This window comes from Triticum aestivum, chromosome 6A, assembly GCF_018294505.1.
Source record: "Triticum aestivum cultivar Chinese Spring chromosome 6A, IWGSC CS RefSeq v2.1, whole genome shotgun sequence".
Taxonomy (NCBI): domain Eukaryota; kingdom Viridiplantae; phylum Streptophyta; class Magnoliopsida; order Poales; family Poaceae; genus Triticum; species Triticum aestivum.
The window spans coordinates 438,483,608-438,511,551 of record NC_057809.1 but is presented as its reverse complement, the minus strand read 5'-3'; the positions used below and the strand labels follow the sequence as shown (position 1 = coordinate 438,511,551).

General features: G+C 49.4%; 1 long non-coding RNA gene across 1 annotated transcript; it reads left to right on the top strand.

The window, feature by feature from the left end:
- Positions 1–2,285: 2,285 nt before the first annotated feature.
- LOC123130700 (uncharacterized) lies at positions 2,286–3,496 on the top strand. The gene is made up of 2 exons (XR_006463993.1): positions 2,286–2,982; positions 3,055–3,496. It is a non-coding gene; the product is annotated as an uncharacterized lncRNA (long non-coding RNA).
- Positions 3,497–27,944: the final 24,448 nt, after the last annotated feature.

Here is a 27,944-nt window from a genome sequence, read left to right as displayed (position 1 = left end):
CAAATGTTTCAGACTTATGTTTCATCAAGTAGATATACCCATATCTGCTCAAATAATCTGTGAAGGTCAGAAAATAACGATACCCGCCGCGAGCATCAACACTCATCGGACCACATACATCAGTATGTATTATTTCCAACAAGTCTGTTGCTTGCTCCATTGTTCCGGAGAACAGAGTCTTAGTCATCTTGCCCATGAGGCATGGTTCGCAAGCATCAAGTGATTCATAATCAAGCGATTCCAAAAGCCCATTAGCATGGAGTTTCTTCATGCGCTTTACACCAATATGACCTAAAAAGTAGTGCCACAAATAAGTTGCACTATCATTATTAAACTTATATATTTTGGCTTCAATACTATGAATATGTGTATCACTACTATCGAGATTCAATAAAAATAGACCACTCATCAAGGGTGCATGACCATAAAAGATATTACTCATATAAATAGAACAACAATTATTCTTTGATTTAAATGAATAACCGTCTCGCATCGAACAAGATCCGGATATAATGTTCATGCTTAACGCTGGCACCAAATAACAATTATTCAGGTCTAATACTAATCCCAAAGGTAGATGTAGAGGTAGCGTGCCGACGGCGATCACATCGACTTCGGAACCATTTCCCACGCGGATCGTCACCTCGTCCTTAGCCAATCTTCGTTTAATCTGTAGCTCCTATTTCGAGTTGCAAATATGAGCAATAGAACCAGTATCAAATACCTAGGCACTACTACAAGCATTAGTAAGGTACACATCAATAACATGTATATCAAATATACCTTTCACTTTGCCATCCTTCTTATCCGCCAAATACTTGGGGCAGTTCCGCTTCCAGTGACCAGTTCCTTTGCAGTAGAAGCACTCAGTCCCAGGCTTAGGTCCAAACTTGGGATCCTTCACTTGAGCAGCAACTTGCTTGTCGTTCTTCTTGAAGTTCCCCTTATTCCCTTTGCCCTTCTTCTTAGAACTAGTGGTCTTATTGACCATCAACACTTGATGCTCCTTCTTGATTTCTACCTCCACATCCTTTAGCATTGCAAAGAGCTCGGGAATTGTCTTATCCATCCCTTGCATATTATAGTTCATCACGAAGTTTTTGTAGCTTGGTGGCAGTGATTGAAGAACTCTGTCAATGACACTATCATTAGGAAAATTAACTCCCAGTTGAGTCAAGTGGTTGTGGTACCCATGTTGGGGAACACAGTAATTTCAAAAAAAATTCCTACGCACATGCAAGATCCATCTAGATGATGCATATCAATGAGAGGGGAGAGTGATGTCCATGTACCATCGTAGACCATAAGCGGAAGCGTTATGACAACGCGGTTGATGTAGTCGTGCGTCTTCACGATCCGACCGGTCCTAGCATCGAAGGTACGGCACCTCCGGGATCTACACACGGTCAGCTCGGTGACGCCCCACGAACTCTAGATTCAGCTGAGGTCGAGCGAGAGTTTCATCAGCACGACGGCGTGATGACGGTGATGTTGAAGTTACTGACGCAGGTCTTCGCCTAAGCTCTACAACGATATGACCGAGGTGGAAATCTATGGAGGGGGGAACCTGTGATGCCCCGAGACCGATGTGCCAGGTGTCCTCCAGTTATTCACTGTTGTTGCCTTGTCATTTGCTTGCGTGTTGCATTCTTGCCATGTCATCATCCGCATTGCATCATCATGTTTTCAAAACTTGCATCCGTCCGGGTCTCCCAGTTTCTTCCGTTGTCCGTTCTGAGCCCAGACACACTTGCACGCGCCCGCGGCACGTTCGAAATATTATTTTATGAGTGGCCGGAAAAATGTTCTCGGAATGGTTTGAAAGTTGGCATGCGGTGTTTTTATAGTGTAGATAGACCGCATGTCAAGTTTCATCGCATTCGGAGTTCGTTTGATAGCCCAACCGTTAAACTATAGCGGCATTATAGCCGGGCACACGTCGGACGTTTTCGGTCTCCGAAAACAATCGCCGGGCCTCCCTCTCTTCTCTTCTCTCAGCTCGAGACCGTCTATACAACTCACTACCTACCGCCAGGTCCAACCTAACCTCTCTCGTCAGCCCGCAGCCCCCCTCGCGCGCGTCCGAAAGTGGTCCCGAACCCGACCCGGACTATCGCCACCGTTGTGTCCGGATCATCCCCAAACGTCTACAAAACGTCACCGTTTTCTTATTATGGCTTCCTAACCTTTTTATCTCGGACCATCCGATTTTATCGGAGGGATCAAATAGTCTAACATTTAATCCCCTACTATATAAACCTGTCTAACCCTAGAATTTAGAAGCCCTGTCACATCCTCCCAGCCGCCGCCTCCAGTCCTCTTCCACATCGGGATCCCTCCCGATCCTTCTCCGCCCAACCAGATCGCAGCTGCCACCGCTCCTCCTCGATCCAGCCATCCAACCAGCCCCTGCAAACCACCACGCCGACAGCCTCCCCGTTTTGCTTCGCAGCAGCCGCTCGGGCACCGGGCCCCGCTCCCCTGGATCCCCTCGCAGCCGAGCCACCAATCAGTCGGCGCTCCCAAGCCCAAGCTCCTGAGCACCTCGTGCTCGTCCTCCTCGCCTGAGCCTCCTTCCAGGGCAGCAAAGGACCGAACCAGCACAGCCGCGCTTGAGCGCTCCCGAGGCCGAGCTCCTCGAACACCGCGCCGCCCCGGCGAACCTGCCAGCCGGCGACCCCGTCCTCAGGCCGGCCCCGTCGCGCCACCTCTTCCTTCCCTTCCTCCTCTGGTTCTTCTCCCTCTCACTCCCTCCACCTCTCTGTTTTCTCTCACAGGGAGAACACGATGTGCCGGCCTCCATGGATTTCGCACCGGAGTCCCCGACCGCGCCTCGTTCCTGGATGCAGGAGCACGAGCTCCCTCCTCCTTGTTGCACGCATCGCTCGCCAAGCCGTCGAGCCGCCCGAGTACCTCCTCCAGTTCGTAGCCCCGGCCACCAAAGCTCTCACCGCCGACGAGCCTTGCCAATCCCCCCGCCAGGTCAACCACTCCCCGTCGCTCCTCTTCCTCGCCTGTCTCTCTCTCCCTGACCCTCTCTCTGCCCTTGGACAGGCACCGCCGCCGGAGTGCCGTACCTCGCCGCCTTATCGCCCCACCTGCCGGATCCGCCCCTTCCCCGCCGTCCGCCGGCGTCCTGCTTCTCTGGAGCCGCAGCGCCGTCCCCTGCTTCACGAACGAGACGAGTGCAACGCTCCTGCTTCGTTGACCTCGACCGCCCGAGCCGGCCTTCTACTGCTGTTGACCACCTGCCCAAGGCCCAGTTCGCCCCGGCCCAATTCCGTAGCGCCAGCCGGATCTGGCCTCAAGGCCAATGTTAGACGCCCTCCAGATCCCCTCTTCCTGTTGGGCCAACAGGATTCGGCCCATGTAGTATTTTTTTCTCTCGGGACGAATTTAGCTTTTATCCAGTGTTTTACAGATTTGCAGAAAAACCCTCCATGTTCGTGCATTTAATAACTCATCATCCGTCCACCGGATTAAAATGTTTTATATATGAAACTTGTTTAGAATCTTGTCTAGTTTCATAATATGTCATTTTTATCCATGTTTGAAATGTTTAAACCTGTTGTTTGCATTAATTTGATCCTATGCCATGCTAAAATACTTTGGTTCATAACTAAATAACCGTAACTCGGTTTGTAATAACTTTATATGTAAATGGGGTAGAAAAATGCCTAGTTTAACATGGTGGCTTTACTTTGCATGTTTAACAACTCTAAAATTGTGTTTAGGGCAGAATAGTACCATAACCAAAATATGCACATGAGGATTTTTCCGGACTTGTTGCTTGTTGTTCCGGCCTCATTTAAACTTGCCTAGATAGGTAGTTTTCTTTTGCTTCACCCTCTTGCCATGTTTAACAACATTTAATATTGTTGGGTACATAAAAAAGATCGAACTAAATAAGTCACGTGGTGTTTCATCAATATGCAACGGAGTTGCATATTGAGCTCCACTTAATTTGTAGGGTTGTTTGTGCATTTTGCCATGCCATGCCTCATTAAACCGGACATGCATCATACTTGTTTGCGCATCGTGCCATGCTTATGTGATGCTTGTTTAATATGTTGTTTGCTTTCTTTCCGGTATACTTCTTCTCGGTAATCCGGTAACATTGCGTTTGTGAGGATACGTTGGCTACATTCGTTTGTCTTCTTCATGGACTCGTTCTTCTTCCTTGCGGGATCTCAGGCAAGATGACTATCGGTGTCAAAACCGGCGGATCTCGGGTAGGGGGTCCCGAACTTTACGTCTAGGCCGGATGGTAACCGGAGGCAAGGGACACGAAGTTTTACCCAGGTTCGGGCCCTCTTGATGGAGGTAAAACCCTACGTCCTGCTTGATTAATATTGATGATATGGGTGTTACAATAGTAGATCTACCACGAGATAAGAGAGGCTAAACCCTAGAAGCTAGCCTACGGTATGATTGTATGTTGTGATTGTTGTCCTACGGACTAAAACCCTTCAGTTTATATAGACACCGGAGAGGGTTAGGGTTACACAAGGTTGGTTACAAAGGAGGAGATATCCATATACGTATTGCCTAGCTTGCCTTCCATGACAAGTAGAGTCTCATCCGGACACGAGACGAAGTCTTCAATCTTGTATCTTCATAGTCTAACAGTCCGGCCAATGGAGATAGTCCGGCTGTCCGGAGACCCCCTAATCCAGGACACCCACAGTAGCCCCTGAACCAGGCTTCAATGACGATGAGTCCGGCGCGCAATTGTCTTCGGCATTCCAAGGCGGGTTCCTTCTCTGAATACATCACAGAAGAATTTGAATATGAGGATAGTGTTCGACCCTGCAAAATAAGTTCCACATTTCACCGTAGAGAGAATAATGTTTTCGCAGATCTAATCCGCTAGCTTGTTTTGGCAACATGAAGTCATGTCATGGCTCGGTGATTATTCGAACCGTTTCTTTTAACCAGCCCCGCACATAACGCGAGGCAGTTTTTCGACGCGTCTTGTAAAAGCAGAGATCGTGTCCCCTTATTACGGGATTCTCATCAATATGGCCGTGGGTAACCCAATCGCGCCATCAATTGCGGTGCTTGGGGGATAAGCGAGTTTTACCAGGCAAGTGGGGATGTTTAATTTTGTCCGCCCATATAAAGGGATAAGGATTCACCTTTCTATCCACGCCTTCTTCCTCCTCTGCTCATCCGCTCCCGCACACTCGAGCTCTAGCGCCCAAGTCCTCACTTCCATCTCAACCTTCTCCAACCATGTCCGGAGCGGGGGGCAAGTGGATGGTCTCCTCCGTCACGGAGGGAGACGTCAAGAAACTGAGGAGAGCCGGATACCTGCCCGACGATATCGCGCACCGGATCCCAGATGAGGGACAGCTCATCCCCACCCCCGAGCCCCATGAGAGGGTGGTATTCCTCACCCATTTCCTTCGCGGACTGGGATTCCCTCTCCATCCCTTCGTCCGGGGGCTCATGTTTTATTATGGCCTGGATTTCCACGATCTGGCCCCGAACTTCATCCTCAACATCTCGGCGTTTATCGTCGTGTGTGAGGCCTTCCTCCACATCAAGCCCCACTTCGGCTTATGGCTGAAGACCTTCATTGTCAAGCCGAAGGTAGTGAGCGGCCGCCAGGCGGAGTGCGGAGGCGCCATGGTGGGCAAGATGCCCAACATCACATGGCTCGAGGGCACCTTCGTGGACACCATAAAGGGGTGGCAATTGGGGTGGTTCTATATCACCGAGCCGCGCGACCCCACATGGGTAGCGGCCCCCGAGTTCCGATCTGGCATCCCCATGCGGCTCACCTCCTGGAAAGAGAAGGGTCTGTCCTGGGGTAATTCAAAAGAGATGACCGGACTCCAGTCATGTATTCAGAACATGGTGGATAAGAAGCTCAAGCTTCTCAACATAGTCCAGGTTATGCTCGTCCGTCGGATACTCCCGTGCCAACAACGGGAGTTTACCTTGTGGGAGTTCAATCTGGCGCAGCACCGAACTCTGAACAGGCTCTTCGACGCGACTCATGAAGATGCCTGGAGGGTGCTGTTCAAGGGCGCCGCGGTCCCTCCCCCCATTACTGAGGATCGCGGATTCAGCGCGAAGCGCCATGCCAGTGTGGTAAGTTGTTTTACCTTTCACAGGATACTTGTTTTCTATATAGATTGATTCTATGCGGGATCTAAACTTCCGTGCCGTTAACAGGACTGGTAGAAGATGGCCAGACAAATCGACTGTCCGACTCCCTTGCTCGAAGGCCTTGTAGACGCCCTTCTGGAGAAGATGTTGACTCCGGCCCCTTATAAGGTGCCGAAGAAGACCAAGAAGGCCAAGGGAGCTCGAAAGAGTTCCCGACGCCAGGCGTCGTCGGACTCACCGTCCGATGAGTTTGCGGTGCACTCTTCCCCCGAAGACGAGGAAGAGGAAGAAGAGGCTCCCCCACCGACTGGGGGAGACAAGAAAAGGAAGGCCGCCCCAACTGGGGAGGCTAGAGGGTCCAAGAAGAGACGGACGCTCCTTCTGGACAGCTCTACCGCCGCCGATGAAAGTGAAGACGAGTGGTTGCCCAGGGCCAAGCCCCAGGGGAGATCATAAGTATTTGGATACCAAAGTAACCCATAGGATTCCTTTGCCGCATTGCTTTCCCTAATGCCAAACTCAATTGTGCAGGCCGCCCCGAGCCAATATCGAGGTATCCTCGGACGGCTCCCTGGGCTCGTCGGACATGGATAGCGATCCAGTCCCGACCGCCACCTCCCCTCATCCAGCTGACGACGCCAAGGTGCTGTCTCAAGAGGCACCGGATCGAGGGGGATAGTCCCGGAGGCGCCTCGAGGCGACCTTTCGGACTCCGGGAGCCGAGGGGACGGGGTCCCCGAGAGCTCCGAGTTCGGCCCTCAGCCGAACACCGCGCCGGACCCTCCAACGGTTCTGAGCTCGAGTAGGCGGTCCCCTTCTAAGGGGGGTGAGATGCCTGTGCCGGCGACCTCTGTCCATCCAGAGGCGCCGGACAATATGTTGGAAGCGCTTCGAAGCGCTTCCATCGAGGAGGAGCACCGCACTATCATGAGTGCGGTGATCCAGAAGGTTCAGTCCGCCAAGAGCAGATTGACTGAAGCCTGTACTAGCCTTCTAATAGGCTTCGAGGTAAGTGTTTTTTAATGTAGTAGAAATATTACCGCATAGACAGTAGCCCCTGATGCTTTGTTCAATGTTCACAAAGAAAAGCCGAACAGAGGATCAAATAATGTTGCAGGAGTCTAATATAAGTATGTCAATATGCATATGCAGGCTTCGCTGCTGGCGTCCACCGCACTAACTGCGTAGGTCGCCGTACTGAAGGAGGCCCTCGAGGGGTCCCAGAAAGAGCTCGGCCTTGCTAAGAGGCAGCTCGAGGAGAACAAGGGTAAGTAATACCCTATCTGTAGATGGGAAAAAGGACGCGATTGCTAAATGACAGGATCATTGTATGTTTGCCAGGGGCCACGACCGAGGTGGCGACCCTGAAGCAAGCGCTCTCCCAGGCCGAAGAAAAGGCGGCCCGGGAGCGCACCGAGCGAGAGAGGCACCATGCTCGAGTGGGCGAGGTGCAGCAAGAGCTCCAGGCTCTCGTGACAAAGCACAAGGCGTTGGAGCTTGACTTGAAGACGAGAGAGTCTGAGCTTGCCGCGGCCCGTGAGAGCGCGAAGAGTGCCAGGGCCGAGGCCCAGAAGGCCCTTCAGGAGATCGACGTGATAAAGAAGATAGCGGCGGGTAAGGCTTTCTATATGCAAAGCAAGCATGTAAAAGTAAATTACCGATTACTTACCCGGATCCGGACCTCTTCAGGAGCATTCGCAGATTTGCCCCGCAGTGTGTCCGATGCCACACAATTTTACCAGGCCGAGGATGGTAGCTCGACGGAGAAGCTGTTCTGGTCTCAGTATGCTGAGGCCGAACATTCGGTGCCGACGAGTGACCAGCTGAAGCAGATGGCCGAGCTACATACGGCGGCCGATCAGGCCATGAAGGGCTTCATAGTCCGGTTGTGGCCTGGCGATGCCCTTCCGAATAGCTTCTTTGGCCTGGTGAGGCGGCTTGTGGATGCCTGCCCATGGCTAGAGGTCGTCAAGCGATCCTTCTGCGTTGAAGGTGCACGCCGGGCCTTCGCCCGTGTAAAAACGCAGTGGGTCAAGCTAGACGCCGTGAAGCTGATCAAGGAGGGGCCGCCGGAGGGCAAGGAGCACCACCACCCCGAGATGTACTACAAGGGTGTTCTGCCGGGCGCCCGTCTTATCACGGATGAGTGTTCGCAAAATGTAATATTTGAATGAGACTTGCTCGTTTTGTCCTGTGTGTATGAAAACCTGTATCGTATTCGCTATGCAACGCTTGTGTGAATTTAAAATATTACCTTCTGTTTGGTTGTTTATCCAATCTGAGAGATGGCTAGTCCTCGGCTTCTGCCCCCATGCCACGAGTGCCGGGGTGTTCGGGATAAACCTGAGCACTCTTGTTCCCATGTTTGGGTCCTTCGAGGGAGGTGCTCAGCACAACGAACAAGGCAACCGGACTAATAATGCTTTACCACTCTCACTTAGGCATAGAATTCTATAATTTTAAATTTCAGCGAAGCCCCTGGTATTCGGAAGGCCGAATTCGGGGCGCGATACACGCCTGTAAGCCGGACGGAGCCGCCCCCTCGCCCTAAGTGGCATAAGTCTTTAGGGACTCGAAAAACCTCGCCGAACAGCGACCAGTCTCTCGCCTTATCATGACAGTCAGTTTTAGCTTTCTCTACTGAGGTGCTCGGCCCGGCAGAATCGGGGCACAATCACAGTAGTTCTCCTAGCGCTACCTTAGCCGATAGAGCGGAACATAAGATACCAAAACATAGGAGCCGAGCAAACCCAACATTTGACCAAAGACATGATTCGGAGCTGATGCATATAATGCTATAAGTTCGGGGTGCCGCACTTGTGAAAGTGTTCAGACTTTTCACACCATATTGTGGGTACGTAAGCCCCTGGTGCATTGGCCGTACCAGAGTGTACGGTTGCTAGGCTGTAACACCCCGGATATAACTTTCCAAATTTGTACTCCAACTCTTGCCGTTTCCGGTGTTAAGTTTTATTTATTTCCTCGGGTTCGGGTTTTGTCTCTGTGTGTTGTTGTCGTTGTCATGCATCTCATATCATGTCATCATGTGCATTGCATTTGCATATGTGTTCGTCTCATGCATTCGAGCATTTTCCCCATTGTCCGTTTTGCATTCCGGCGCTTCGTTCTCCTCCGGTGGTCATTTCTAGCTTTCTTTCGTGTGTGGGGTTTAAACATTTCCAGATTGGACCGAGACTTGCCAAGCGGCCTTGGTTTACTACCGGTAGACCGCCTGTCAAGTTTCGTATCATGTGGACTTCGTTTGATACTCCAACGGTTAACCGAGGGACCGAAAAGGCCTCATGTGTGTTGCAGCCCAACACCCCTCCAATTTGGCCCAAAACCCACCTAACTCTGCTCCATCATCTAGAGCGTTCTATCACGATCGCGTGGCCGAAAACCGCACCTCATTTGGACTCTCCTAGCTCCTCCTATGCCTATTTAAAGTCCCCTCTCGAAATTCGTGGATCAATCCACCCTAACCTAGCCCCCCTTCGTCTCTCCGCGCGCCGGACGTGTCCGGACGCGCCGGACAAAACCGCCGCCGCCGCCCGTGCCCTATCGCCACCTGCCACGTGGCTCCCCGCCCCACATCGCCGCCGAAGCCCATCGGGCCCGAGGCCGGCCCTCCCCGCGAGCCGCCCGGGCCAGAGCGCTTGCCCGCGCGCCCGCGTCCTCCTCCTCCGCGCCGCCCGCCGCCGCCTTCCTCCACCGATGCCGGCGCCGCCACGAGGGAGCAGCTCCGGCGAGTCCTCCCGCCGCCCGACGCGCGTCAGACCCCGCCGGCGCCGGCGCCCGACCCCGGCCACCACCGGCGACCCAACTCCGGCGCCGGATCCGGTCGGCTCCGGCCTCCTCGACCTCCCCAGCACCGCCCTGCGTTCCCCTTCGGCGAAATTCCGGCCGTCTACAGTGCCTCATCGGCCCCGCCTCGATCTGCGTGCCTCGGGTCAAACCCTAGATCTGGGCTGTTAGAAGAGGGCTACTTGAGTTAATTGTCAGATCTACTACTCCATTTAGGTTTTTGTCATTTTTGCCATGATTAATGTGTGCATGATATGCCCATGAGTTCTACATATGTTTTGTTAAGGGTTTTGTCATCTTTCCAGAGGTGCAACCCATGTATTTTTGTGATATGTGTGGTGACTAGTGCAAGCTTGCAAAGTGGTGCACTTGTTAATTCTGTTTTCAGGGACTTAGCATTTCCACTAAGTCCTTGACCTGTTTATCTCATATGGCCATATGTTCTTGTTGTTTCCTAGTGATCCGTGCCTCTTTTGAGGATGATCAGTAAGGATGTTTTGTTAATCTTGTAGTGCTCTATCCATCCATGTCTTTGTTTGCAATTATGGAGCACCCTAGCTTGAGTCAATCGAGCTCTACTTTTGCTACTTTGTGAATCTGGGCAGATTGTCAACTTGTTTGCAATTTTGTCGATGATGTTGTAGTTGATCCATGCATGATATGCTATTGTTCTTGCCATGTCTAGCTTTTATTTTGTGCCTTCTTGATAGATGTATGCTTGTCTTGCCATGACTTGCTCTGTAGTGAGTGCATCGAGCTCGTAAACATGCCTACTTGAGTTATGTTTCAGCATGCTCCAGTTTTCACTAAGTCTGAAAACTGATTATGTTCTTGCTATGTTCACATGCTTGCAATTGTATTTTCTGGTCCTTTTTGGCTCAAGGTCACTAAGGGACTTTTGTTAAGCTCTTTGAGTAGCTCCATGCCATGCTTTACTTTGCCTTGTTCAGGTCCTGTAGCATGTAGTTTTGTTGCTCCGAAGAGTGCTACCTGATCTGAAATTCCAGACAAGTGTTAATTTCACTAAGTCTGAGATCTGTTTGTCATATGCATTTTTGCCATGCTTGTTTGAATCTGTTAATGGATGAATTGGATGTAGCTCAGTGCTAGACTTTTGTTAAGCATCTTGAATGCATCCCTGCCATGTATTTTGTTGTCATGTTTGGGTGTTGTAGCATGTTCATCTCATTGCATTTAGGTGGCTACTTGCTGTAAATCGCAGACCGGTGTCATTTCTGAATCGCTTGCCATTTCCAAACCGTAACTCCGATTCCGGCGTTGTTTATATTGTTTTCAAGCGATTTCATCTCACCTTTCCAGTGGCACACTTGGATTTCCATGTTGAGGCCAGGTTCTTGCGTTTCCTATCATATCTTGCATTTTGCATTCCGCATCGCATCCCGCATAGCATATCATCTTTGCACCATCTTGTTGTTCCTTGCACGTGGTTGATTGTGTCCTTGTTGCTTGTTTGTCTTGTTTGGGTAGAGCCGGGAGACGAGTTCGCTAGCGAGGAGCCCGTTGAGTTTGCTTTTGAGGATCCAGTCAACTCTGACAACTGTGCAGGCAAGATGATCATACCCTCGAAATCACTACTATCTTTGCTATGCTAGTTTGCTCGCTCTTTTGCTATGCCAATGCTATGATGCCTACCATTTGCTTTCAAGCCTCCCAAATTTCCATGTCAAACCTCTAATCCACCATGTCCTAGCAAACCGTTGATTGGCTATGTTACCGCTTTGCTCAGCCCCTCTTATAGCGTTGCTAGTTGCAGGTGAAGATCGGAGGCCGTTCCTTGTTGGAACATTTACTTACTTGTTGGGATATCATTATATTATCTTGTTATCTTAATGCATCTATATACTTGGTAAAGGGTGGAAGGCTCGGCCTCTCGCCTAGTGTTTTGTTCCACTCTTGCCGCCCTAGTTTTCCGTCATATCGGTGTTATGTTCCCGGATTTTAAGTTCCTTACGCGGTTGGGTTATAATGGGAACCCCTTGATAGTTCGCCTTGATTAAAGCTTTTCCAGCAATGCCCAACCTTGGTTTTACCATTCGCCACCTAGCCTCTTTTTCCCTTGTGTTTCCGGAGCCCGAGGGTCATCTTATTTAACCCCCCCCCCCCCCCCCCCCCGGGGACAGTGTTCCTCTGAGTGTTGGTCCGAACTGGGCAGCCTGCGGGGCCACCTCGGGGCAACTTGAGGGTTGGTTTTACTCATAGCTTGACCTATCTGAGTGTGCCCTGAGAACGAGATATGTGCAGCTCCTATCGGGATTTGTCGGCACATTCGGGCGGTGTTGCTGGTCTTGTTTTAACCTGTCGAAGTGTCTTGAGTAACCGAGATACCGAGTCTGATCGGAACGTCTTGGGAGAAGGTCTATTCTTTCGTTGACCATGAGAGCTTGTCATGGGCTAAGTTGGGACTCCCCTGCAGGGATTTGAACTTTCGAAAGCCGTGCCCGCGGTTATGGGTAGATGGGAATTTGTTAATGTCCGGTTGTAGATAACTTGAACCTTAACTTAATTAAAATGAATTAACTGAGTGTGTTACCGTGATGGCCTCTTCTCGGCGGAGTCCGGGAAGTGGACACGGTGTTGGAGTAATGTTTGCGCAGGTTGTTCTCTAGTTTCTCGCTCGCGCTTTGCCTCCTCTTCTCGCTCTCTTTTGCGAATAAGTTAGCCACCATATTTTGCTAGTCGCTTGCTGCAGCTCCACCTATTTTTACCTTGCCTTGCCTATAAGCTTAAATAGTCTTGATCGCGAGGGTGCGAGATTGCTGAGTCCCTGTGGCTCATAGATTACTATTACACCAGATGCAGGGCCTGATGATTCCGCTCCAGGAGACGCGCTTGAGCTCAAGTGGGAGTTCGACGAGGACTCTCAACGTTACTATGTTTCCTTTCTTGATGATCAGTAGTGGTGCCCAGTTGGGGGTGATTGGGACCGTGTCGCATGTTGGGTTCTCTTTTATTTTGGCGCCGTAGTCGGGCCATGAGTGTTTGGCTGATGTAATGTTATTTATGTACTTGATTGACGTGGCGAGTGTAAGCCAACTATGTTATCTCCCCTTTTATTATCATATTACATGGGATGTTGTGAAGATTGCCTAACTTGCGACATATGCCTTCAATGCGATTATGCCTCTAAGTCGTGCCTCGACACGTGGGAGATATAGTCGCATCGAGGGTGTTACATAGGCGTCATTAATGAACACATAGATATGTATATATATAACAAAAATGCGATAATAGTCGTAATGTCATGTATTGTATATTAAAAAATTGCATTAAAGCAGAGTGATACAGATATAAGCAAAAGAGTAGGACTATGTCCCTTCCAAGGGCGAGCTGAGGAATTATATGAAATCTATAATCCACCTGGGAATTCCATAGTTGTCGGCCTCCTTGGTTGTTGTATCATGTGTTCGGCAATAGAGCTGCTGGACAGTGTTTCCAGAGATTGAAGTCCTGAAAGAAAAAGAAAAATAACCAAACGGGAAGCCCCTGGTGCGGTTTAGGCCGCGTTTTGGGGCGTGCCGCAGTTGTCCCCCCCCCCCCACCTGTGCCCAGGGTATTTTTAATGCGTAATTATGTACGTGTGGCACGAACAACGCCGTTGGGCTGGGATTTAGGTGGCCGCCGTATTGCTACGTGAGCTCAGATCACGCCAGGCGGTCTATTTGCCGATCGCCCCAAGCGCGCTTGAAGGTGTCCGGGCTTTGAAACGCCGAACTGGTAGATTGCCTTGAGAGGCTGCTTTGCGCTTCTGTTGCAAGGCCCACGGTGTGCTCCTCTGTTTGGAGAGAGCGCTCTGTGTTTCCATTGACTGTAATAACTCCGCGAGGTCCTGGCATCTTGAGCTTGAGGTATGCATAATGTGGTACCGCATTGAATCTAGCAAATACGGTTCGTCCGAGCAGCGCGTGATAACCACTGCGGAACGGGACTATATCGAAGATTAACTCTTCGCTTCGGAAGTTATCCGGGGATCCGAAGACTACTTCCAGTGTAATTGAGCCTGTGCAGTGGGCCTCTACGCCTGGAATGACGCCCTTAAAGGTCGTCTTTGTGGGTTTGATCCTTGAGGGGTCTATACCCATTTTGCGCACTGTGTCCTGATAAAGCAGGTTCAGGCTGCTGCCGCCGTCCATAAGGACTCGAGTGAGGTGAAATCCGTCGATGATTGGGTCTAGGATCAGTGCGGCGAATCCGCTGTGACGGATACTAGTGGGGTGGTCCCTGCGATCGAAGGTGATCGGACAGGAGGACCAAGGGTTGAACTTTGGGGCGACTGGCTCCAACGCATATACGTCCCTGAGCGCATGCTTCTCCTCCCTCTTGGGGATGTGGGTTGCGTATATCATGTTCACCGTCCGCACTTGCGGGGGAAACCTCTTCTGTCCTCCAGTGTGCGGCTGCCGGGGTTCTTCCTCGTCATCGCTATGCGGCCCCTTGTCCTTGTTTTCGACAATTAACTTGCGAGCCTGCTTGAACACGCAACGATCCCTGTTGGTGTGATTGGCTGGCTTGTCTGGGGTGCCGTGTATTTGACACGAGCGATCGAGTATACGGTCCAAGCTGGACGGACCCGGCGTACTTTGTTTGAATGGCTTTTTCCGCTGATCGGGTTTAGAGCCTTTGAATCCGGCATTGACTGCCGTATCCTCAGTACTTTCGCCGTTAGTGCGACGCTTATGCTTGTTGCGACGTGATCTGCTGTTGCCGTCCTTGGTATCTAAGGTACCATGGTTCTTTGATATGTTGTTACTGCGAGCCAACCAACTGTCTTCTCCCGCACAAAAGCGGATCATGAGCATTATGAGGGATGCCATAGATTTCTGCTTTTCCTGACCAAGGTGCTGGGCTAGCCACTCGTCTTGGATGTTGTGCTTGAAAGCCGCTAAGGCCTCCGCATCCGGACAGTCGACGATTTGATTTTTCTTTGTAAGGAACCGAGTCCAGAATTGCCTGGCCGACTCTTCTGGCTGCTGAATTATGTGGCTCAGTTCATCGGCATCTGGTGGTCACACATAAGTGCCCTGAAAGTTGTCGAGGAATGCGGCTTCCAGATCTTCCCAATAGCTAATGGAGTCCGCTGGCAAGCTATTAAGCCAATGCCGCGCTGGTCCTTTGAGTTTTAGTGGGAGGTATTTGATGGCATGTAAGTCATCACCGCGGGCCATGTGGATGTGGAGGAGGAAGTCCTCAATCCATACTGCGGGATCTGTTGTGCCGTCGTATGATTCAATGTTTACAGGTTTGAAACCTTCTGGGAATTGATGTTCCATTACTTTGTCTGTGAAGCATAAGGGGTGTGCGGCGCCTCTGTATTGGGCTATATCGCGACGCAGCTCGTATGGGTCATGCCCGCTGTGTTCGGCCCGGCCGGATTTGCTTTTACTGTATCCGACGTGACGTTTATCGTCTCGTAGAGTGGTGCGCCCTCGTGATCCGTAGATCGATCTTGAATGCTTTGCTTTGTCCTCCAATATGTCTCGCAGGTCTGGCGTATCTCCCCATGCCTTTTTATTTGGATGGCGTTGGGGGTGGAGGCTGAGCTTTTGGCTGGAATGCCTCTCTATCGCGGGCACGAGGTGGCCGATCAGCCGTATCATATGCTTCTTCCTCCAGTCGGGGTAGTAATCTGCGCCTTGGGTAACTCTTGGAGGGACGATCGAGTTTATATTCGTCGGCCGCGAGGACTTCAGTCCATTTGTCAGCTAGCAGGTCTTGATCAGCTTGAAGCTGCTGCTGCTTTTTCTTCAGGCTATTTGCCGTGGCCATAAGCATGCGCTTGAAGCGCTCTTGTTCGACGGGATCATCTGGTACGGTGAATTCATCGTCGCCGAGGCTTGCCTCATCTTTGGAGGGGGGCATGTAATTGTCATCCTCCTCCTCTCCGCCAGCCGCTCTCTCAGGAGAGCTAGCTCCTTCATCCTCCTAATCTAACTCTTGCTGGAGGGGATTTTTGTTGTCTTCGGCGCTGTCCGGAGTGTTATTATCTCCTGTGCCGGTATCACCACTTTTGCTTTGGCGGGACTTAGAGCGGCGCCGCTGACGTCAGCGCTTGGGTTGCTTCTTGGAGGGGTCATCCTCCGCTATCTCGTCGCCGTTGCCTTCATTGGGTGTATCCACCATGTATATGCCATACGACGAGGTGGCTTTCCAGTGCCCTATAGGTGCTGGTTCATGTTCGTCTCCTACACCATCGTCCATACCGTCGATGTCTTCGGAGTCGAAGTCGAGCATGTCGGTTAAATCATCGACAATGGCCACAAAGTGGGTGGTGAGTGGGCGTCGAATTTCTTCGTCGTCCGCATCCCAGTCCTGTTGGCCATAATCCGGCCAGGGCTCTCCTGACAAAGAGAGAGACCTTAGTGAATTCAGAATGTCGCCGAAGGGCGAGTGCTGAAAGATATCCACGACGGTGAATTCCATGATCGGCGCCCAATCGGATTCAATTGGCAGGGGCGCGGATGGTTCGGGGTCCGGAAGAGAGTCCGGCACCTTGGTGTCACGGGCTGCGCAGAGGATTATGCTGGTGTTTGGCTCGATCGCCGTCGAGACTGTAGCCCCCTGAGGCGGTGTCTAGCCACCCGTCCTCGATTGGCGTAGCTGGCTCCGAGCTAAGGGTCGGAGCTGATGCGGGCGCGGCCTCTAGGGCACCGTCTGATGGCAGAGCTAGGTCATACCCATCACGACAGTGCGGCGCGCCCGGCTGTGGCTCGAATTCGTCGAAGATCAAGTCCCCACGGATGTTGGCCGTGTAATTCAAACTTCCAAATCTGACCTGATGGCCAGGGGCGTAGCTTTCAATCTGCTCCAGATGGCCAAGCAAATTAGCCCGCAGTGCAAAGCCGCCGAATACGAAGATCTGTCCGGGGAGAAAAGTCTCACCCTGGACAGCATCGCTATCAATGATAGTAGGAGCCATCAAGCCTAACGGCGATGACACAGAGGAACTCTCAATGAAAGCACCAATGTCGGTGTCAAAACTGGCGGATCTCGGGTAGGGGGTCCCGAACTGTGCGTCTAGGCCGGATGGTAACAAGAGGCAAGGGACACGAAGTTTTACCCAGGTTTGGGCCCTCTTGATGGAGGTAAAACCCTACGTCCTGCTTGATTAATATTGATGATATGGGTGTTACAAGAGTAGATCTACCACGAGATCAGAGAGGCTAAACCCTAAAAGCTAGCCTACGGTATGATTGTATGTTGTCATTGTTGTCCTACGGACTAAAACCCTTCGGTTTATATAGACACCGGAGAGGGTTAGGGTTACACAAGGTCGGTTACAAAGGAGGACATATCCATATACGTATTGCCTAGCTTGCCTTCCACGCCAAGTAGAGTCCCATCCGGACATGAGACGAAGTCTTCAATCTTGTATCTTCATAGTCTAACAGTCCGGCCAATGGAGATAGTCCGGCTTTCCGGAGACCCCCTAATCCAGGACTCCCACAAAGACCATACCCTCGAAATCACTTCTATCTTTGCTTGCTAGATGCTCGCTCTTTTGCTATGCCTATGCTGCGATACCTACCACTTGCTACATCATGCCTCCCATGTTGTTAAGCCAAGCCTCTAACCCACCTTGTCCTAGCACACCGTTGCTTGGCTATGTTACCGCTTTGCTCAGCCCCTCTTATAGTGTTGTTAGTTGCAGGTGAAGATTGGAGTTTGTTCCTTGTTGGAACATGGATATTTTGTTGGGATATCACAATATCTCTTATTTAATTAATGCACCTATATACTTGGTAAAGGGTGGAAGGCTCGGCCTTATGCCTGGTGTTTTGTTCCACTCTTGCCGCCCTAGTTTCCGTCATATCAGTATTATGTTCCCGGATTTTGAGTTCCTTACACGGTTGGGTTATAATGGGAACCCCTTGACAGTTCACTTTGAATAAAACTCCTCCAGCAAGGCCCAACCTTGGTTTTACCATTCGCCACCTAGCCTTTTCCCTTGGGAGTCGCACATCCCGAGGGTCATCTTTATTTTAACCCCCCAGGCCAGCGCTTGTCTAAGTGTTGGTCCAAACTAGAGCCCCTTACAGCACCACCTCGGGGAAACTCGAGGGCTGGTTTTAGTTGTACGGATTGCTTATCCGGTGTGCCCTGAGAACGAGACATGTGCAGCTCCTATCGGGATGTCGGCGCATCGGGCGGTCTTGCTGGACTTGTTTTACCATTGTCGAGGATGTCTTGTAACCGGGATGCCGAGTCTGATCGGATTGTCTTGGGAGAAGGAATATCCTTCATTGACCGTGATAGCTTGTGATGGGCTAAGTTGGGACACCCCTGGAGGGATTGAACTTTCAAAAGCCGTGCCCGCGGTTATGGGCAGATGGGAATTTGTTAATGTCCGGTTGTAGAAAACCTGAAACTTATCTTAAGGAAAATGCATCAACCGCGTGTGTAGCCGTGATGGTCTCTTTCCGGCGGAGTCCGGGAAGTGAACACGGTGTTGGAGTTATGCTTGACGTAGGTTGTTCTAGGATCACTTCTTGATCATAGTTTCTCGAACATGCTTTGCCTTCTCTTCTCGCTCTCATTTGCGTATGTTAGCCAACAAATATGCTAGTCGCTTGTTGCAGCTCCACCTCAGACCTTTTACCCTACCTATAAGCTTAAATAGTCTTGATCGCGAGGGTGTGAGTTTGATGAGTCCCCGTGACTCACAGATACTTCCAAAACCAGTTTGTAGGTGCCGATGTTACCGGGCAGGTGACTCAATCGAGCTCAAGGAGGAGCTCGATGAAGATCTCGTTCATTGTGTTGTTTCATTTCAGTTGATCAGCAATGGAGCCCAGTTGGGACGATCGGGGATCTGTGTAGCATTTGGGGTAGTCTTCTTTTATTTTGGTTCCGTAGTCGGACCTTGATTGTATCTGGATGATGTAATGCTTTATTCATGTATTGTGTGACGTGGCGATTGTAAGCCAACTATGTATCTCTTTCCCTTATGTATTACATGGGTTGTGTGAAGATTACCTCACTTGCGACATTGCTTTCAATGCGGTTATGCCTCTAAGTTGTGCTTCGACACGTGGGATATATAGCCGCATCGAGGGCGTTACAAGTTGGTAATCAGAGCCTTCCCCGACTTAGGAGCCCCCTGCTTGATCGAATCGTTGGCGTTGTTGAGTCTAGAAAAATGTTTTGAGTCATTTAGGATTATATATATATCGGAGAGTAGGATTCTTTTTACTCCTCAGTCCCTTCGTCGCTCTGGTGAGGCATCCTGACGTAGAGTTTCGCCGACATCGAAAATCTCTTTTATGCAGTTGTTGGTGAGATAACCTCGACGCCACCCAGTACTGGGGCGGGAGTTCGGGAGTATTGCCATAACTTGTATAACGGATGCTTTTCGAAGGTTGAGGTAAACGATTTCCGAAAGTTTCTTGGTTATGTGTTGAAGGATGGATACAACTGGATGTAGGATTTGTTAGTTTGGGTGAGATATTATGCTTCTCCTGTATCCCCAATACCTGATTGCATAGCCGGAAAGTTTCGGGCGTTTATAAGTGGGAATTCAAGTAGCTCCTAGGATATCTTTCCGACAGATGTATGATACGAAATTGGGGTTCGACGTCTAGTGGTCCGCCTATCCACGGTTGGTTTTACAGTGGTCTCGTTGTGTCTTAAAGAGTCCTTGGCTATGCTGACTCGGGGACGCTTCGTATGTCATGTGCATTGCCTTGTACATGATGGTGTTGTACGATCGAGCCCGTGTCCCACCATGAAAACTTAGGACAAAATCTCTATCATATGTTTGTTCCGGCTTATTCTGCAAGCCAATCCTTTGTTTTGTTTTGATTGTGGTATTCGAGTTGCTTCGAAGTCAAATGTGGATTCCATCCCTTGTCTAAGCGGTGTTCTCATATTTCTATGTGAATACCAACACTTCTCTATCATCTAGTTCGTCATGTCAATCCTTGTCATCCGGTGCGATTCTCTTCAAGATGATCCTATCATTTGTCTCATCTGCAAGATCAACTCATAGTCTTCTCAACGTTGTTTGTTTCATTCGTCCCAAGCTGCCTTTGTTTTTCCCGCCCACCCACCCTTTTTTCTTCGAGGACTCGGATTTCTTTATCAAGTATCTATCTTATGAATATGAAGTCTCTCCATTCTTTTCCATCAATGTTCTTATCCGATGATTCTCATGAATATGCTCTTCAAGTTCGTCATTCTTCATTCTTTTCATCTCCGGTGGATTTAAGTCAAGCTTTGTTGCTCATATCCTTTCCTCGTTACAATGCTTTCTCATGCGGGTGCAATTCTTAATCATTAACCTCTCGCTATTCTTTTGTTCTGGAGTGCTGAAGATATCTCAGAAGATGCTAGTGTTTATTCTCATGCATTCAAGATCTTTTGAGGATGTTTTCTCATTCAAGCCATTTAATTCAACCGGCACAATCTATCTTTTAAATCATCAACGGTGTTTCTCTTGAGTGGGCCCTAACCCACATGTCTTTTCCCAGGATCTTACCCGACTCTTTGTATTTTCCCGGAGCTATCCTCAAATTTCTTTTCGAAGTTTGACGTAAGAATGATTTATCATCAGTCAATCTCTTCACTTTTGATTCTTCCGGAGCGTCTAAATAATTCATGGTGGTGTTTCTCGTCGTCATTCTCAGATTGGAAGACCGAAGAACTTTTTTCTCTCAATCTTGCTCCATTCTCTTCAAGATTCATGATTCTAGCTTGTTGCCATCCTCTCATAATTGTTTTCGATTGTGGGAATTCTTTTCACCCATCCGAAGCAATTCAAGAGTCTTCTCAGTTTGTTATCCGGAGTCCATCAATTCAGGTTTATTCATTCTCAGCCGTCAGTTATCATTCTCCAATATTACCGGTGCATCGTTCAAGTGATCTCTAATCAGTTCGTGATCCCTTCATTTCTCATGTACCTAGATTGTCTCAAGTATCTTCATTCATTTCACAATTCTTACCCGGCGATTCATCCCTTTACTTCGTTCATTTTCAATTCTTACGGTGGTTTGTTCAAGATTCCTCTTCTTACGTTATCATATTAATTCTTTCGTTCTTTCAAATCCTACCGGTGGATCGTTGAAGACCTTCCCAAGTCTGACGCTATATCTATATTAATCCTTTCCACGAGAATAAGTAGTATGCCAAATCCGTTGTTTGTCATCAATTAAATTGGTGAAGGATACACATAATATAATTCTTATTCTTGTTTCATCCAAGTGATAAATTCCTTCCTTCGGAGTTTGTTCATCTTTTCTTTCTCGGAGTTCCAAGCTCTAATTATCACGGAGATCCATCTAAAGCATTACAAGGTTTCACCTTGTGTTTTCAACTTCTCTTTCTTTTCATTATCCTTTTGTTTACCGGAGTTCTTCATCGAGGCGCTACATGATGGTTCATAAGGGATTTAATTCCTTCTCGAAGTGTTCATCAAGATTCTTTTTAGAGGAGCTCAAGCATTCTTCATCTTGCTATCCGGAGTGCAATTTTTTTCCGTATCATTGGAGGTGGTATTATGTCATTCTTGATGATTTGAGTTCATGTTTCATGATTCACATGTTGTTAAGAATGAGTATTTTAAATCCATCAATCTCTTCTTTGGAGTTATCTTGGGTTATATTTCACCTAAAGCCTTCCCTAAGGATTGTTGCTAGTTATGGTGCGTATAAATGACCCAAGTTCTTCATTTATCCTCCCGGTGAAATAAGTTCCTCATCTCCTTATTCATATCAATCCAGTCTTTTGCCGTGAGTGGCAGAATTTCACCTCAGCTTTGAGACGTTCTCCATAAGTCCACTACAAGCTTACTCTTTTCGTTGTTGGTTTTTCCAACAACTCCGTTCGACCCTTCTCCTAAAGATGCTTTTGCAAGCTCATTTAAGGTAGAAGATGTTGTTTTCTTCTCCGTTATTTTGTTCCGATGATCCAACTTCTATTCTTTCTCCCGGAGGTCTAGTGATGTTACTCTTTTCACTCCTCATCTCGGTTTGTCAAGACCACATTCTTTCCTTTGCCTATCCATTTAACAGGAGTGTTGTTCCCTTTTTTATCAAGTTCTTAGTCAATTCCTTTTCTTTTCAACCGGAGTGCTACCCGAATGGGTTCTTTATTTTCCTCTGTCTTAACGGAGTGTTTTCAATTTCGTTCATCTCCGTTGCATTCTTTCCTTAAATTTGTTCAACCTCTCAAGATTCTTTGGTTTCACTCGTTTGTCAAAGAAGCAACTTAGTTTACCTATTCTCTTCCTCTTCCCTTTTTTCCCTCCGGTGCCATTCTAGATCTCGGGACGAGATCCTCTCGTAGTGGTGGAGTGTTGTGACGCCCCGAGACCGATATGCTAGGTGTCCTCCAGTTATTCGCTGTTGTTGCCTTGTCATTTGCTTGCGTGTTGCATTCTTGCCATGTCATCATCCGCATTGCATCATCATGTTTTCAAAACTTGCATCCGTCCGGGTCTCTCAGTTCCTTCCGTTCTCCGTTCTGAGCCCAGACACACTTGCACGCGCACGCGGCACGTCCAAAATATTATTTTATGAGTGGCCGGAAAAATGTTCTCGAAATGGTTTGAAAGTTGGCATGCGGTGTTGCTATAGTGTAGATAGACCGCCTGTCAAGTTTCATCGCATTCGGAGTTCGTTTGATAGCCCAACCGTTAAACTATAGCGGCATTATAGCCGGGCACACGTCGGACGTTTTCGGTCTCCGAAAATAGTCGCCGGGCCTCCCTCTCTTCTCTTCTGTCAGCTCGAGACCGTCTACACAGCTCACTACCTACCACCAGGTCCAACCTAACCTCTCTCGTCAGCCCGCAGCCCCCCTCGCGTGCGTCCGAAAGTGGTCCCGAACCCGACCCGGCCTGTCGCCACCGTTGTGTCCGGATCATCCCCAAACGTCTACAAAATGTCACCATTTTCTTATTTGGGCTTCGTAACCTTTTTATCTCGGACTGTCCGATTTTATCGGAGGGATCAAATAGTCTAACATTTAATCCCCTACTATATAAACCTGCCTAACCCTAGAATTTAGAAGCCCTGTCACATCCTCCCAGCCGCCGCCGTCAGTCCTCTTCCACATCAGGATCCCTCCCGATCCTTCTCCACCCAACCAGATCGCAGCTGCCACCACTCCTCCTCGATCCAACCATCCAACCAGCCCCTTCAAACCACCACGCCGGCAGCCTCCCCGTTTTGCTTCGCAGCAGCCGCTTGGGCACCGGGCCCCGCTCCCCTGGATCCCCTCGCAGCCGAACCACCAATCAGTCAGCGCTCCCAAGCCCAAGCTCCTGAGCACCTCATGCTCGTCCTCCTCGCCCGAGCCTCCTTCCAGGCCAGCAAAGGACCGAACCAGCACAGCCGCGCTTGAGCGCTCCCGAGGCCGAGCTCCTCCAACGCCGCGCCGCCCCGGCGAACCTGCCAGCCGGTGACCCCGTCCTCAGGCCGGCCCCGTCGCGCCACCTCTTCCTTCCCTTCCTCCTCTGGTTCTTCTCCCTCTCACTCCCTCCACCTCTCTGTTTTCTGAGAACACGATGCACCGGCCTCCATGGATTTCGCACCGGAGTCCCCGACCGTACCTCGTTCCTGGATGCAGGAGCACAAGCTCCCTCCTCCTCGTTGCACGCATCGCTCACCGAGCTGTCGAGCCGCCTGAGTACCTCCTCCACTTCGTAGCCCCGGCCACCGAAGCTCTCACCGCCGACGAGCCTTGCCAATCTCCCTGCCAGGTCAACCGCTCCCCGTCGCTCCTCTTCCTCGCTTGTCTCTCTCTCCCTGACCCTCTCTCTGCCCTAGGACAGGCACCACCGCCGGAGTGCTGTACCTCGCCGCCCTATCGCCCCACCTGCCGGATCCGCCCATTCCCTGCCGTCCGCCGACGTCCTGCTTCTCTGGAGCCGCAGCACCGTCCCCTGCTTCACGAACGAGACGAGCGCAACGCTCTTGCTTCGTTGAGCGCGACCGCCCGAGCCGGCCTTCTGCTGCTGTTGACCACCTGCCCAAGGCCCCGTTCGCCCCGGCCCAACTCCGCAGCGCCAGCCGGATACGGCCTCAAGGCCGATGTGAGCCGCCCTCCAGATCCTCTCTTGGCCAACAGGATTCGGCCCATGTAGTATTTTTTTCTCTCGGTACGAATTTAGCTTTTATCCAGTGTTTTACAGATTTGGAGAAAAATCCTCCATGTTTGTGCATTTAATAACTCATCATCCGTGCACCGTATTAAAATGTTTTATATATGAAACTTCTTTAGAATCTTGTCTAGTTTCATAATATGTCATTTTCATCCATGTTTGAAATGTTTAAACCTGTTGTTTGCATTAATTTGATCCTATGCCATGCTAAAATACTTTGGTTCATAACTAAATAACCACAACTCGGTTTGTAATAACTTTATATGTAAATGGGGTAGAAAAATGCCTTGTTTAACATGGTGGCTTTACTTTGCATGTTTAACAACTCTAAAGTTGTGTTTAGGGCAGCACAGTACCATAACCAAAATATGCACATGAGGATTTTTCTGGACTTGTTGCTTGTTGTTCCAGCCTCATTTAAACTTGCCTAGATAGGTAGTTTTCTTTTGCTTCACCCTCTTGCCATGTTTAACAACATTTAATATTGTTGGGTACATAAACAAGATCGAACTAAATAAGTCACGTGGTGTTTCGTCAATATGCAATGGAGTTGCGTATTGAGCTCCACTTAATTTGTAGGGTTGTTTGTGCATTTTGCCATGCCATGCCTCATTAAACCGGACATGCAGCATACTTGTTTGCGCATCGTGCCATGCTTATGTGATGCTTGTTTACTATGTTGTTTGCTTTCTTTCTGGTGTACTTCATCTCAGTAATCCGGTAACGTTGCATTTGTGAGGATACGTTGGCTACGTCCGTTTGTCTTCTTCATGGACTCATTCTTCTTCCTTGCGGGATCTCAGGCAAGATGACCATACCCTCGAAATCACTTCTATCTTTGCTTGCTAGATGCTCGCTCTTTTGCTATGCCTATGCGGCGATACCTACCACTTGCTATATCATGCCTCCCATGTTGCTAAGCCAAGCCTCTAACCCGCCTTGTCCTAGGAAACCATTGTTTGGCTATGTTACCGCTTTGCTCAGCCCCTCTTATAGCGTTGTTAGTTGTAGGTGAAAATTGGAGTTTGTTCCTTGTTGGAACATGGATATTTTGTTGGGATATCACAATATCTCTTATTTAATTAATGCACCTATATACTTGGTAAAGGGTGGAAGGCTCGGCCTTATGCCTGGTGTTTTGTTCCACTCTTGCCGCCCTAGTTTCTGTCATATCAGTATTATGTTCCCGGATTTTGTGTTCCTTACAGGGTTGGGTTATAATGGGAACCCCTTGACAGTTCGCTTTGAATAAAACTCCTCCAGCAAGGCCCAACCTTGGTTTTACCATTCGCCACCTAGCCTTTTCCCTTGGGAGTCACGCATCTCGAGGGTCATCTTTATTTTAACCCCCCAGGCCAGCGCTTGTCTAAGTGTTGGTCCAAACTAGATCCCCTTACAGCGCCACCTCGGGGAAACTCGAGGGCTGGTTTTAGTTGTACGGATTGCTTATCTGATGTGCCTTGAGAACGAGATATGTGCAGCTCCTATCGGGATGTCGGCGCATCGGGCGGTCTTGCTGGACTTGTTTTACCATTGTCGAGGATGTCTTGTAACCGGGATGCCGAGTCTGATCCGATTGTCTTGGGAGAAGGAATATTCTTTCGTTGACCGTGATAGATTGTGATGGGCTAAGTTGGGACACCCCTGCAGGGATTGAACTTTCGAAAGCCGTGCCCGCGGTTATGGGCAGATGGGAATTTGTTAATCTCCGGTTGTAGAAAACCTGAAACTTATCTTAAGTAAAATGCATCAACCGCGTGTGTAGCCGTGATGGTCTCTTTCCGGCGGAGTCCAGGAAGTGAACACGGTGTTGGAGTTATGCTTGACGTAGGTTGTTCTAGGATCACTTCTTGATGATAGTTTCTCGAACGTGCTTTGCCTTCTCTTCTCGCTCTCATTTGCGTATGTTAGCCACCAAATATGCTAGTCGCTTGCTGCAGCTCCACCTCATACCTTTTACCCTACCTATAAGCTTAAATAGTCTTGATCGCGAGGGTGTGAGATTGCTGAGTCCCCGTGACTCACAGATACTTCCAAAACCAGTTTGCAGGTGCCGATGTTACCGGGCAGGTGACTCAACCGAGCTCAAGGAGGAGCTCGATGAAGATCTTGTTCATTGTGTTGTTTCGTTTCAGTTGATCAGCAGTGGAGCCCAGTTGGGATGATCGGGGAGCTGTGTAGCATTTGGGGTAGTCTTCTTTTATTTTGGTTCCGTGGTCGGACCTTGATTGTATCTGGATGATGTAATGATTTATTGATGTATTGTGTGATGTGGCGATTGTAAGCCAACTATGTATCTCTTTCCCTTATGTATTACATGGGTTGTGTGAAGATTACCTCACTTGCGACAATGCTTTCAATGCGGTTATGACTCTAAGTCGTGCTTTGACACGTGGGAGATATAGCCGCATCGAGGGCGTTATAGCACCACACACGGCTAAAACAATCAACTTGTGTGTCTATGGGGTGCCCCTCCCCCGTATATAAAGGAGGGGAGGAGGAGGAGGGCCGGCCTCAAGGGGCGCGCCCAAAGGGGGGATTCCTACTCCTGGTAGGAGTAGGTTTCCCCCCTCTTCGAGTCCAAGTAGGAGAAGAAGGAATGAGAGGGAGAGGAAGAAGGAAAGAGGGGGGCACTGCCCCTCCTAGTCCAATTCGGACCAGCCCAGGGGGGTCAACCCTTGAGGCCCTTCTCTCCTTTCCCGCATGGCCCATTAAGGCCCACTACTTCCCCCGGCGAATTCCCGTAACTCCCAGGTACTCCGAATAATACCCGAATCACTCGGAACCTTTCCGATGTCCGAATATAGCCATCCAATATATTGATCTTTACGTCTCGACCATTTCGAGACTCCTCATCATGTCCGTGATCTCATCCGGGACTCCGAACAACCTTCGGTACATCAAATCACATAACTCATAATACAAATTGTCATCGAACGTTAAGCGTGCGGACCCTATGGGTTCGAGAACTATGTAGACATGACCGAGACACATCTCCGGTCAATAACCAATAGCAGAACTTGGATGCTCATATTGGCTCCTACAGATTCTACGAAGATATTTATCGGTCAAGCCGCATAACAACATACGTTGTTCCCTTTGTCATCGGTATGTTACTTGCCCGAGATTCGATCGTCGGTATCATCATACCTAGTTCAATCTCGTTACCGAAAAGTCTCTTTACTCATTCCGTAATTCATCATCCCGTAACTAAATCATTAGTCACATTGCTTGGAAGGCTTATAGTGATGTGCATTACCGAGAGGGCCCAGAGATACCTCTCCGATACATGGAGTGAAAAATCCTAATCTCGATCTATGCCAACTCAACAAACACCATCGAAGACACCTGTAGAGCATCTTTATAATCACCCAGTTACGTTGTGACGTCTGATAGCACACAAGGTGAAAGGATCGGTATAGTTGACTAGAGGGGGGTGAATAGGCAACTAACAATTTTTAGCTTTTCTTTACCAATTTAAACTTTGCATCAAAGTAGGTTGTCTAGATATGCAACTAGGTGAGCAACTGATACGTCTCCAACGTATCTATAATTTTTGATTGTTCCATGCTATTATATTATCCATCTAGGATGTTTTATATGCATTTATATGCTATTTTATATGATTTTTGGGACTAACCTATTAACCTAGAGCCTAGTGCCAGTTTCTGTTTTTTCCTTGTTTTTGAGTATCGCAAAAAAGGAAAACCAAACGTAGTCCAATTGACCTGAAACTTGACGGAGCTTATTTTTGGACCAGAAGAAGCCCACGGAGCATCAGAGATGGACCAGAAGAGTCCCGGGCTACCCACGAGGGTGGGGTGGGCGCGCCTCCCTGCCCCATGGATAGCCCGGAGACCCCCCCACTACAAAAAACTACACTTTCGTGATGATATGTGTTTGTCAC